The sequence below is a fragment of the Schistosoma haematobium genome, chromosome 3 (genome assembly GCF_000699445.3).
Source record: "Schistosoma haematobium chromosome 3, whole genome shotgun sequence".
NCBI lineage: Eukaryota > Metazoa > Platyhelminthes > Trematoda > Strigeidida > Schistosomatidae > Schistosoma > Schistosoma haematobium.
This window is the reverse complement of record NC_067198.1, coordinates 16,048,691-16,062,168: the sequence shown is the minus strand read 5'-3', so window position 1 is coordinate 16,062,168 and position 13,478 is coordinate 16,048,691. Positions and strand designations below refer to the sequence as shown.

General features: G+C 29.9%; 1 protein-coding gene across 1 annotated transcript in view; it reads left to right on the top strand.

Annotated features, from left to right (window-relative positions):
• The first annotated feature begins 444 nt into the window (after nt 1–444).
• Nucleotides 445–13,478, top strand: part of MS3_00005103 (uncharacterized protein) — an 84,064-nt gene continuing 71,030 nt past the window's right edge. Inside the window, exon 1 of the mRNA XM_012937101.3 lies at nt 445–617. The gene's annotated coding sequence lies outside the window, so the exon portion shown is untranslated. The remainder of the gene's footprint in view (nt 618–13,478) is intronic.

The following is a 13,478-nucleotide window of genomic DNA, read 5'->3' as shown; positions in this document are numbered from 1 at the left end:
TAAAGACAAAAATGAGAAAATTTCACGTGCCTGGGAAGCATCATCGATGAACAAGGAGGATCCGATGCAGACGTAAAGGCGAGGATTGTCGAAGCAAGGGCCACATTCCTATAGATGAAGAACATATGGAACTCAAAACAATTTTCAACTAATATCAAGGTCAGAATCTTCAATACGAACGTCAAAACAATCCTACTGTATGCAGATGAAACGTGGAGAATTATCATAACCATCATCAAAAATGTACAATTATTTATAATTAGTTGTCTACACAAGATACTCAATATCTGTTGGGCAGATACCATCAGCAATAGGCTTCTATGAGAGAGGACAAAAAAACTTCCAGATGAAGAGGAAAATCGGAAAAGACGTTGGTGATGGATAAGACATACATTGTGGAAATCACCAAACTACATCACGAAGTAAGCTTTAACTTGCAATGCTGAAAGGGAATTGAAAAGAGGAAGACCGAAGAATATACTACTTTGTGAATTAGAAGCAAATATGAAAAAGATGAATAGCAACTGGAAATAACTGGAAAGTATTGTCCATGACTGAGTTGGTTGGATAATGCTTGTGAGTGTCCTATGCTTCTCCACAAGGAGTAACAGGCGTAAGTAAGTAAATAACTAAGTATAATCATATTGAATAATTTGATATTTTTTTTAAAATTTAAACTAATTTAAGCGTAAATCAATAATTAAAATTTGAACTCATTTTAAATAGTAAAATTATGTGTTTAAACTTATTCATTCATTTGAATTGTTTATTTGTTTATTTTGATTTTGTCAATAAGTTGATGATATTTCATAAATTAAATAAAAAATATAATTCTGTTATTGAATACTTAATTTAAATGAATCAATTTATAGATAAGATAATATATAAAGTATAAGATTGTTCAATTGTGGTTTTATAACGCATTCTTTACTCTTCATTCATTTTATGGATAAATAAAGTATTTTTAATGAATGGGTGAAACTATAATTTATGGATGATGACCTTTGAGCGACGCTAAACTGGCCTTGAGAATATCCACCTATATACTACGTCTAATAAACGAGGGTTGTAAACCAGCGTAAGGAATTAGGATTAATATTTATAGTTGATGGTTAGTATTAGGAATCAGAGATAGGGTTTTCATCATGAATTGACATCAGCTATAATGGATGCCAAAACTATATTTAATCAAATGGATGAGTGAATTTAGCGTAAAAAATTCAAGACATGTTATCGTAAGTCCAATTGATTCGTCCATAAATTATAGTCTCACCAATGAATGTTTTAAATTAATATCATGAATGGATGAATGTTAGACCACCATTAAAAATCTGAAAGCATTAGACGGCCGTTTTATCCTAGTATGTGATTACTCAGTAGTGCATATCCAAAATTCCGCACTCGTGACTCGAACTCAGGACCTTCGTTCTCGTGCATGGATGCCTAATCTCTAGACCACTGAGTTGGTTGGCATCCAATGGAGTCTCATATTAGGACAAAACGGCCGTCCAGTGGTTCTAGGTTTTCAATGGTGGTCTAACATTCATCCATTTATGATATTAATATAAACTTAATAATTTCCATAACCCTATACTGATACCTAGAAATTATTGAAATATTATTTAAAGAATTATTCAATACACTTTACGTGAAAAAGAAACGTCGGATGTACTTCGCTGACGGATAACCTCTCCCAGAATAAGTAATCATTTTAAAAAAAGCGATAAACTTTTAAATACGTCTTATCTAAAAAAATGTACACCTAAAATAAGATTGGATACGTTGAGTTGTTTTACTAAAGGAAATGAAATCAAATATAATGTAATACAGAACTTATTTTTAGTTATTTCTATTCAATCGACAATTTAGTAACTTCAATTACAGTTTTCATTTACATCGATAGCATATTACCAGATATTTGGATATGTATGTACACGTTTCTTATGTGCTAAATACATCTCTCGTTTTTTTACCAGAGACACGAAAGAACACTTCACAAATAATGATGAACATACAAAAATTTAATGAAACAGTAGTTAATCGTTGCATAGACGAATTAAATCATTGGTTGTATAGAAAATGTAATTTGTTTCGTATTCTTTAATGATTCAGTATCATTTCGAATTTTTACACTCAATAGGTTATCACTTTAGTATGTAAATTATATTTAGTGTAATATTAAGTCCTTATCAATCAATCAATCAATCAATCAGTCAATCAACCAATCAGTTAATCAATCGATTTATTAATTTTTTCTTATTGTTTTTAAAAAACATCCTTGATATTTTACTGGTTATTTATCAACACATAATAGATGATCTAGAGTTCATGTTATATGTATGGTTATTTCTTTGGATAGTGTGCCATAACTGAAATAAAATTAATGAAATACATGTGATCTTTAACTAGATTTATCAATCACTATATATGCATTTATGTATATAATTGATTTGATCAATAACATGTTAGTTAGAGAGTAATTAAAAAACCAGGAAGTACTAAACAACTATTTTGTCTTGATTAAGAAGTTTCTAAGATCGTATATATGATGAATTTTACGAAATTCTAGTATAAAACTATCATGGTGTGAGTAATATATTTGCAGATGGATAACATTGAGTAAAGGTGGAACTATATCACAAGTCAATAAAAGTTAAAAAATGAGGATCATTTGATACTGGTCCATTAGTGGGAAAATACTGTTCTAATCATGGGATCTGAAGTTTTATATTTAAACATAAATGAAAATGAGGGTGAATAAAACTGAGAAGTTCCAAACCAGCATGAAACAGATGTTCAGAGTCTTTTGGCTGGTTCTTCAACTGTCGCCAGTCACTAATTAAACTTACTTTTTGAGGCGTCAAATTATTTGTTCATTTATGAATGTATGGTAATAAAGAATAATAAACTAAAACGAGACAAATGTTTAGTACTCTTTAGTTTTTTAGTGGTTGTCTAGCTGACGCCAGTTAGTGACGAAAATCACCTTCAATGTACACATATATGTATAAAGATGAATGCTTAAACATCATATATGAATTAAATAAAATTGTATGATTTAATTATTATTGCCCAAGAATTAAATATTTTATTTGCCTAACAAAAATTAATGTTAATCATTCGAAACTTTTTTAACTGTTCAAGACATTGTAGATACATTGTGATAATCATGAATATTTATTTATGTTATAACTTGTGTTCTTGTACCCTATTAATGTATATGACGTAATGACACCGCCAACTATAGGACAGTGATTTCTTGACCAGACCAGTGATGAATAAACTTGTACGAGCAGTCTACAGTCCTTATCTTTATGCCTAGCCCTGTCTATTGAGTCCAGAACATCAATCCCAGCCTCCCCTATATGAATCATGTATTTTAAACATACTGGGTTTATATACAAACCGAATAGACCACATCGCACGACAAAATAGAAAACAATATTTGTACAAGATCTAGCTAAAGGTGGCTGTGAATGTGGGGGACTGTAATTAATAGACTGCACATAAGTCAAGGACAGTAAATCGCATAACAATAGTCAAAATAAAGCTTATAATCAGAGGAATACGAATATGTATAGTTTATCTACCTAACAATTATACAATAAAAATATCTGTAACTTATTAGTCCATAAATAGTTTTCAAAAGTTACCACTCATAATTCTCGTCGGAATACAAAAATTTATTCATGATTGTATGTGTTGTGTTAATACTTACTATAACAAAAATGATTACTTTCAAATAAATACAGATGAATTAATCTCAAAATTAAAAGCTGATAACAATGGAATATCAGTCTTACAGCAAAAGCCATCTTTAGACCAATCAATTTTCATTGTAACACGTTGGTAAAGTATGTTGAATATTAAAGAGGCAGTCTACTTGATATACAAATTAGAATGATATATATATTGAAATAAATTAAAAAAAAACTATTGTGAAAGAGAAAAAAAGGAAATCAGTTAATCTTCTTCAAATTAAATAGTAGTATGGTCAGGGTTTTAAAGGGTATTACTTAAATAATTGAACTGTTTTTACACCAGACATATATCTGAGAATTTTTCACTGTTTAACTATTTGTTATCTAATTGCTGTTTAGCTTTACAATTAAGTTAAATAAACTGAAATTAAAATGAATGTTATATTTATGAGTCAATTGTATTATTTATTCTTCAAAAGAATTGATCCAATATCTGTGCGTATTGTAAGCAACAATACATGCCATTGTATGATTTATGAACTTAGAGTTAATCGATTTGGTGATAATTATGAAAACTTCAAAGCAGTGCGCATCCACGACCTCGTCTCGCAGGATTCAGACCCAGGACCTATCAGTCTCGCGCGCGAGAGGTTAAGCACTAGACCACTGCAATTTCTACAAAATCCCTTCTGACACTTATCAACATATGCTTACTAGTGACTGGCTTCAAGAGGTATATCCTGAAGTTTTAGTGAGAAGCAGTGACCAGTGGAGTTCAACCGGGTCTGTTGTGAGATAGTAACTCATTGAAGACAATAGTGGATGTGTCGCTCAATTTCGTGGATTAGTTGAAGTTAGATATTAACACCGTTGGATAGCGGTCAGCTCAGTGGTTAAGTGCTCGCGCGCAAAACTGATAGGTCCTGTGTTCGAATCTTGAGAGACGCGATCGTGGATACTCACTGCTGAGGAGTCCAACAGTGGATGAAACAGTCATCTAGTACTTCCAGGCTTTCCATGGTGTTCTAGCTTCAATCGACTCATGATCTCAACTATTGAAATTACTACAATCTCCACAAAACCCCTTCTGATGCTCATTATGAACATGTTGAAAATTCTTTATAGATTCTTCATAGTCATAGTTTGACTAAACCTAGCTTAATTATATGGATATATACTTTTTTAAATCCATTGAAAATTACTAACTAGACTGACGACCATTTATTAATTCGACTATCGAAATTGCATTTATGAGTTATTCTAAGTTAGACCATCATTGAAAACCTCGAATTACTGGATGGCACAAGATCATGGATCAATTGAAGTTAGACATTAATACAGTTGGATGCTGACTCATTGATCTGGAGGTGAAGAGTTCGCTTGAAAGACTGAATGTTTTAGGCTTGGTTCCCATGTACATGACCGTGGATGTGCATTGGTGAGGAATTTCATACTACGACCAAACAAACGTCCAATACCCTAGGTTTTCAATGATCGTCTAAAATTGATTATTTCATTATTTCAAAGAAATTCGATAATCTCTTCACTCTATACCGACAACATTTACATTTTTATGTAAAGCTCCATAATCAGTTATAATTTTTCTTGATGAATATTATAAAGATTATAAATTGATGTATTTTGTAGATGATAATTATGAAACAGATAGTGAGATAAGCTTAAGTGACTTATTGAATTATATCACTCAGTTTAATTAAAGGCTACATGCCTTCTCATTTGTTTATTTTTTCATCTACTCTGTATTGTAGTCCATTAAAACAATATTAATTTCATTAAATGAATATTATTCTATACATAATTGTCAAAATGGTGTTTTCTATTTAATAATTAGAAAAATAATAAATTTTTCTGAATAAATAACTAATTTTAGAAATTATTAATGAAAATTATTTTAATTTAAACATTGAAAAAAAGAACGTTTATTGGATTAAATTAGAATATAAGTAGGTGAATAGTAGTATCTTAATATTATTGATAATGTTAATAGAAATAAAATTAATTACTGAGAAGTCTCACAATAGGACGAAACGGCCGCTCAGTGCTTCCAGGTTTTCCATGGTGGTCTAGATTCAATTGACTCATGATCTCAACCATTAAAACTATTTGTTTTGTTTGACGATATATTGTTGTTAAGCAAATATGGATGAGACTGATCAATTGGAATCTTAAATAACAATAGGATGATACAAGTAAAACAACACTAAGTGAATATATCGTTTTGTTTAAAGAGTAAAAGAAACATTAAGATGATTACATTTAAATTAAATTTTAAAAACAAATATCTTAACTACTACTGTATAAAACGAAACAAAACAATCGGTTAGAGAAATATCATTGTAAATGTATAATAGATCAAAGCTATGAATTGTGAATGGGTCGATCAAATAATGTTTACTTTTATAAGCTTTGTAAAGTTTTAACAGCCATTATTATTGCTACATTTAATAATTAATAATCCATAGACTTTTAGAACTTCATCATTATTTTGAATATGATAGGAAAGCCTAAGTTTTCATTGATTTGATTATGATTTCCCAATTTTATTACATTTTGATTAATGCCTTACTTAACTTTGTATTTTTGGATGTTATGAGAAAAGTAAGATGTAAGTCAACTTAGCTTCTGTTTCTACATTCAGAGAGGCCTATAATTTAAAAAAAAACTTTGGAAAAAATATCCATTTATATTAATACGTAAAATAACTATTTGTATAACTTGTAAATAATGAAATAAAAGCCCCTTAAATTTAGCCAAAGTGTACCTGAACATTCATGAATGGACCATCGCGTGACAACATGAAACATCTGTGAAAAGTACATCAATTTTTTGTATTGAATACGAAATAAGTGGACAACAATACACAATACATTTATCAATTAATTTAAACAGTATACTTTGATATACAATTCCACGAAAATTAACATTATTTTAGTTTTGTAAATAGGTCAGCATTGTGCATGAACGAAATAAACTTGATTTCTTCATCATATACTTAGTGTTACCTTGGTGACATAACAATAAACAATTATTTAGAAAAATAATGAGAATTTTTTGGATTAATTTGAATGATGAATACAGCTCATGTAAAATGATACATATTCATTTCATAACAACTGATTAAGTAATTTCGTGTAATTCACTCTCTTGGTTATTTAATACCTTTTGATAATCAGTTCAAAAAAAGGAAAATAATTTACAGTGATAGAGATGACAATACTGATACGCAAGACTTAATATAAAGTTTTACTGAACGATTGAAAACCTTAGTATTGGCTAGTTGGTTCATCCTATTTCAAAAATTATTATCTAACATCATGTAATGGTTGAAACTAAAGTGTTTCACTACCAAGGGTTAGCCATATATAATTCAGCCATGTAGTTGGTAATAAATGGCCAACATTTTCCATTTTTATTTAATTTGATCACTTGATGTGATCCTTACTCAGCGTAATTAGTGGTAAAATACCTTACATACAACTATGTCCACTTTAAAAGTCAAGAAAGATAAGAAATATCTGTTGAATTGTTCAAACAAATAAGTGCTATTTGTTATAAACCCCTGATGAAATGTACACGTCAGATTCATTCCACTAAGTTTATATATTCTTACGGTATAACTCATTTATAGTATGCTGGTTTAGTAACTCTGTTTACATCAGTTACCCATTTTATTTAAAAAAAGACTGTTAGCCTACACATTATTTAATCTGAAAGCATACTAATTCCGTGTCTAATTAGTCGGTAGGTCACTTTTCACATCTCTTAACTCCATTTTTTTACTATTATTTCCTAAAATACTGTCATAAGTTTTCTAAGTCAGCTGCCTGTTTCCTGTTATATGAAACTAGAAGCATCAGTGTAGTAAATTACAACATTCATATACTATTTTCCATCAATCATGACTATATATTTCCTTTCAAAGCAAAGGTATATATAACCTAATTAGTATTTTAACAAATGGTCATCTGGTTTTCTTTTTTCTGTATCGACACTGGATCGTCATATATAATAAAGGCTATGAACAGCTGTCATTTTTTTTTACAGTTCTCACAGATCTTTCAAACAATCATGGTTAATTAATATGTATTATTTACGGAACTATTAACACTTTTAGTATGATGTTGACTGGGAAACAACCTCAAGACTCAACCAATTCACATAACTTTAAACTGAACTACATTTTAAAGCCTAAAACTGTTGTGGCAGGAAAAATAGATATCGGAGAGGTTAATTTATCTCGATTAATCCGTATTAAAAGGAAATAATTTATTGAAAGTGCGTGACATGTCTTGGGAGGGAATTCAGAGCATGCTTCAAATTGCCTAGTTTAAAGATGAACTGTGATGAATACTTATGAAATATAGTGTTATTTAAATTAATTCATTCAATATATTACACAAAGTTCAGATAATTTCGTTCGAATTTCAAAGTCTTTTGGATTCCTACAAAAAGTTTTTTAATGAAAAACATTTGGTTTCTGTTTTCTTTCTTCATACCAGTAAGTGGATTAAGGTACATGTTAATTTGATAAATGACTGGCATTGGGAGTTTGTGATCTCATAAAACCTAATTCTGCTTTGGTAGTTATATTGATACCATGAACTGATCAATGTTAGACCATCATTGAGAACTTGCAAGCACTGAACGGCTTTTGATCATAGTACGGGTCAGCTCAGCACTGCGCATTCACGATCCCGCACATAGGAATCGAATCCAGGAACTTTTGTCTCGCATGCAAACGCTCAACCCCATAGAAAACTCATAATCATGCTTTTTTAAAGGTACAAAAAACATACCATTTAGAAAAGTCAGTTCATGTTCTAACTTTTGAATAACTTACTGCTTTCTAGAGTCAAAAAAACTTATACCATAGTTTCATGTGCCTAATCGATAAGGGTTTCAAAAGAAAACGGTATTAGACTGGGCTAACTAGTTTCCTAATTCCAAATTAAAAGGAGAGAGCGGAATGACTAAAATGGCTAAATAAGAAGCTTTTACGTGAGGCGTAGCGTTCGTAGTGGAATAGTAAATGAGGTTACTGCTTGGCCAATTTAGATGAAGTTCTTTTTTCAATGATATACAGAATCAAAAACGATATTCAATTTAGCAAACCAACTATTTATTTCTATTTAGTTTGTGTGGGTTTTGAAATTGATTGAAATTTTATCAGTCTCGGTTGGCGTGTGTGCATATTTTGGAGATCATCTCGCTATAACCATCATGATACAAATGAATATAGAACACACTTCTTGGATTCCTTTACTAGCCATATTTTAGAACAGAGCAACTGAAAACTGATTAGTTGATGAACAATAGTGGTTTATTTTGTTTAGTTTACAGGCCTGATAAATATACAGAGGTTAAAATGACATGAAATAATAACAGCGCTGTGATAAACCTTTTACGCGATATATTCAATTTAGCTATAAAAATGCCTCGAATTCTATTATATGTTTCTCAATTATTAAGCAGAAAAAGCCTTAGCAACCCTTTGACAGGTAATATTCCTTGATACTATTAGATTAAATTTACTTACTGTCGTTGTCAGAAATGTTATTAACTAAAGAATTATATTTATTCTCTCGTATTAGAGCCCTTATTATTCAGGATTCGTTACTGAAGTAAATAAATAATTTTAAAAAATGAAAATCTGTGTAAATGTTCCAGGTAATCGTCTATAAACTATCTATCTACTTTATGAAATTCTGTCAGTTAATGAAAAAAGCCGATATAAAGATAATATTACAAGTAGTCCCAGTGAATAAGTTCTCCTAAAAATTAATACAGATTTATGCTTCTGTTGGAATCATTTTAAATCGATAACAGTGAACACTATCATGAAACATGTGACAATATTTCTGATTTTCTAATTCAAAAGTTATTCAATTCTCGATTGAATTATAACTTAGCAATTCATTGATATTAGGCTAATTGGAATGTTTGAAAAGTATCGATTATAGTTCAGTATTGAGTAGTTAATATATAATTCTGGTTAATGCTCAATTGGATAAATGCATAGTATTCTTCCACTTTCAGTTGATTATCAGTTCATATCAACTAGTGATTAAAATCATTTTCAAAATGAACACATATTTTCTCATTATTGTTCATTATCATGCCAGTGAACTCAAAAATAGCCACTTACATATTTTTATAACAAAGACGATCAATAAATTCAAGGTGTGTCTTATATCTGATTATACACTTTAATTATTAGAAAATGGAATAGTTCCACTTATGAATGTTTTACTTTGTAATATATAAAATCGACAAATTTCAGGAAATCACTTAATTCAATGAAGGTAAATGAATATTATCAAGTAAATAAGAGTATTATAGATTAGATTATATGAAGATATTTGTTGAAAAATAAAAAAAATCATGTATAGAGAGAGGATTCAATGAGTATTAAATTAGTTACTATGTTTACAAAAAATTATTTTTTAGTTGAAATATTGATTAGTGGTTTTTATAACATAATGAAAAATAAAATTGATTATTTTTCTCTTAATGAACTTAAGTTTTGGTAGGAAGATGTTTCATTGTTCTCCTAGATAACATTATCAGTTTTCAGATAAATAAATAATTTGATGTTATTACTTATATTTTAAGATCAATAATATTCATATATATATCAATCTAGATTTTTAAAGTAAGTTGTTCATTATGTTTTTATTTGAAAATAAGAGTTATCTAGGGTTTATCATTGGGAAGTATCATCGATGAAAAAGGATGATGCAAGGCGAGGATTGTTAAAGTAAGGGCCACATTCCTACAGTTGAAGGAGATATGGAACTCAAAGCAACTGACAACCGATATCAAGGTCAGAATCTTTAATACGAGCGTCAAAACGATCCTATTGTATGCAGATGAAACGTGGAGAACTACTACAATCATCATCAAAAATGTACAAGTATTTATAATTAGTTGTCTACACAAGATACTCAATATCTGTTGGGCAGATACCATCAGCAATAGGCTTCTATGAGAGAGGACAAAAAAACTTCCAGATGAAGAGGAAAATCGGAAAAGACGTTGGTGATGGATAAGACATACATTGTGGAAATCACCAAACTACATCACGAAGTAAGCTTTAACTTGCAATGCTGAAAGGGAATTGAAAAGAGGAAGACCGAAGAATATACTACTTTGTGAATTAGAAGCAAATATGAAAAAGATGAATAGCAACTGGAAATAACTGGAAAGTATTGTCCATGACTGAGTTGGTTGGATAATGCTTGTGAGTGTCCTATGCTTCTCCACAAGGAGTAACAGGCGTAAGTAAGTAAGTAAATAAGTAGGGGTTCCCTAATCTCGTTTACTTTTAATAAAGCCAGAACAAAAATGGATGCAGAATAGCATAAATTAATTATAGTCCGAGGTTTCTCATTAATTGCTTTAATTGGACAGGTTTTTCCTTTATAAAGTCGACATATTACAACAGTAATTTATTTCCATCAGTAAATTTCTGTAAAACATTCAGATTGTATAATTTTGAATTTATATACTCAACTCGCATAATCTTATCATACTTTCTTTGTCTCAGTGATTACAGGTTTTTTGGACTTATTAGTATCTTATTGACTTAATTTTCACTCATCAATGAATGATTTTGAAGATGTTAGTATTATTTTTTAACTGATGATCTGTAAAGCATTCAGAACTAGAATATCTATTCAATTATGATTGTTGATAAATAATCGTGGAATAATACGAAATGCTCTGTCTTTAGATTTTCTGATGATAGATAGTCTGTAATGTTTGATTAATAATAAGACAACCTCATACTTATCATGAAAATCAAAGTTTCTGAATTGAACATTAGATTATATTGAAAGTTAATATTGTTGAGAGATTTCAACAATTATATACTATTATCACAATGGGGTTTGTAGAGATTGTAGTAGTTTTTTTCAATAATTGAATTCATGAGTCGATCTAAGCTAGACTATCATTGAAAGTTTGGAAGCACTTGATAACCGTTTTATCCTAGTATGGGACTTCTCAGCGGTGTCGCACTCATGATCCCGCACGTGAGACTTGAAACCAGGGCCTTCAGTCTCACATGCGAACGTTTAACCTCTAGACCACTGAGCTAACCGGCATTCAAAGGTGTTAATGTCTAACTATTGTTACCAATTTTTAAGTAATTTTTTAAAAACCTTTGACTGAGCCAAAATTTTGTATACAAGCATTATTGTATACTTAATTTTTTTTGACAAGAAATGTTTCATGAATACATTGTATTTATTATATTTTATTGCTAGAAGTAGCTGCATAGAAAGCTATTTAGTGTAAATTATTAAAATGAATAATTGATAATCGCAACCAATGACTAAATCAATTAGAGTGCAAATGATATATGAAATTGGTTTTTTTCTAATCATCTGTAACATATAATAACATCTTAGGGAGTAATTACATAAATTAGTCAATTAATTATATCTGCTGATTATGGAACCTTAATTGTATAATATTGTAAATGGGTTCACATGGTAAGTTATTAAATAATAAATGCTAAATACCGTTCAAATCATATAAAAGGTGATGTATTCATATGTCATCAGTATAGGGGTTGTGGAGATTATCAAGTTTTTAATTGAGATCATGAACTGATTCATATATTATTTGAATTTATTTTGGAAGTCACTTAAATTATTATTATTATTATGGATCTTAGGTTTTCAATAAGCATCGTCAGATTTAGTCATTTCAGTTACAAGTCAGACTTATTAATTATTCTTCATTCATAATAGTTCAGATATAACATTAATTGTTAGAGTATTTTTTGAATTTTAAAACTCTCTACGTTATTTATCATAAAGATAGAAGGATTAAGAAAAATACATGAGATTTTACACTAAGCTAGAAATGAAATGTAATAAAGACATTTAAACTTCTCATTTTATAAGGTTTTTCAAAGATGATATGGACCTCTTTTCGTCAAATAACAAACGTATATCAATATTAACTATTGATTTATCAGTACAAATTTATACGTGATAAGAATGACATCAGATAAACAGAAAATTAACCCTAAATTCATTTCATTCAACTTAATTTCAATATTTACATCATAGAAAATCATAGTGCACACGATATACAACAGTCAGTCAGTCAGTAACAACGTAGAACTTCGTACGTACGTATGTACATCAGTTCGAGTTGACACACCACGATAACACAGAGATGCAGTTGTCGATTTAAATCCCGTAGTGGTAGAGGTAGTAAGAGTATAAGTAATAATCGGGAAGATTAGTGTTTGGAGATGTTATTTAAAGAGTATAATCCAGTGAAATAAATTTGGGAAGAGAAAAAAGAGACAAGAAGGAATCAGGAGATTAGAATTTGGGAGAACACAAAGAGTGTATGCACCTGCGCGATTGCAAACGATTTTGGGCCATGTCATTCAAGGTCTATAACCATCGGTTGTTATCATCTCGCTGTCCCCAACCAGGTAGTCTACACCTACCAACATGACACGATATACAACAGACTTTATATATTAATTTACAACAATAAGTAAACTATTTATCAAGTCACCTGAAATCCATAGAAGTAAAATTCTTTGAAAAATTGAAATCCGATCCCTGTATTTACGAGATAATGTTTAATGTTTAAGTTTCTCAAGTGAAAAGCTTATTTTTCTTTTTATACTCATGTTATGAATATAAATATAATCCAATTAGTTTGTGTCTAAGGAATAGCTTCCAACTTATTATGATCTTGTTGTTGAGACATTATGTTTAAACAAAT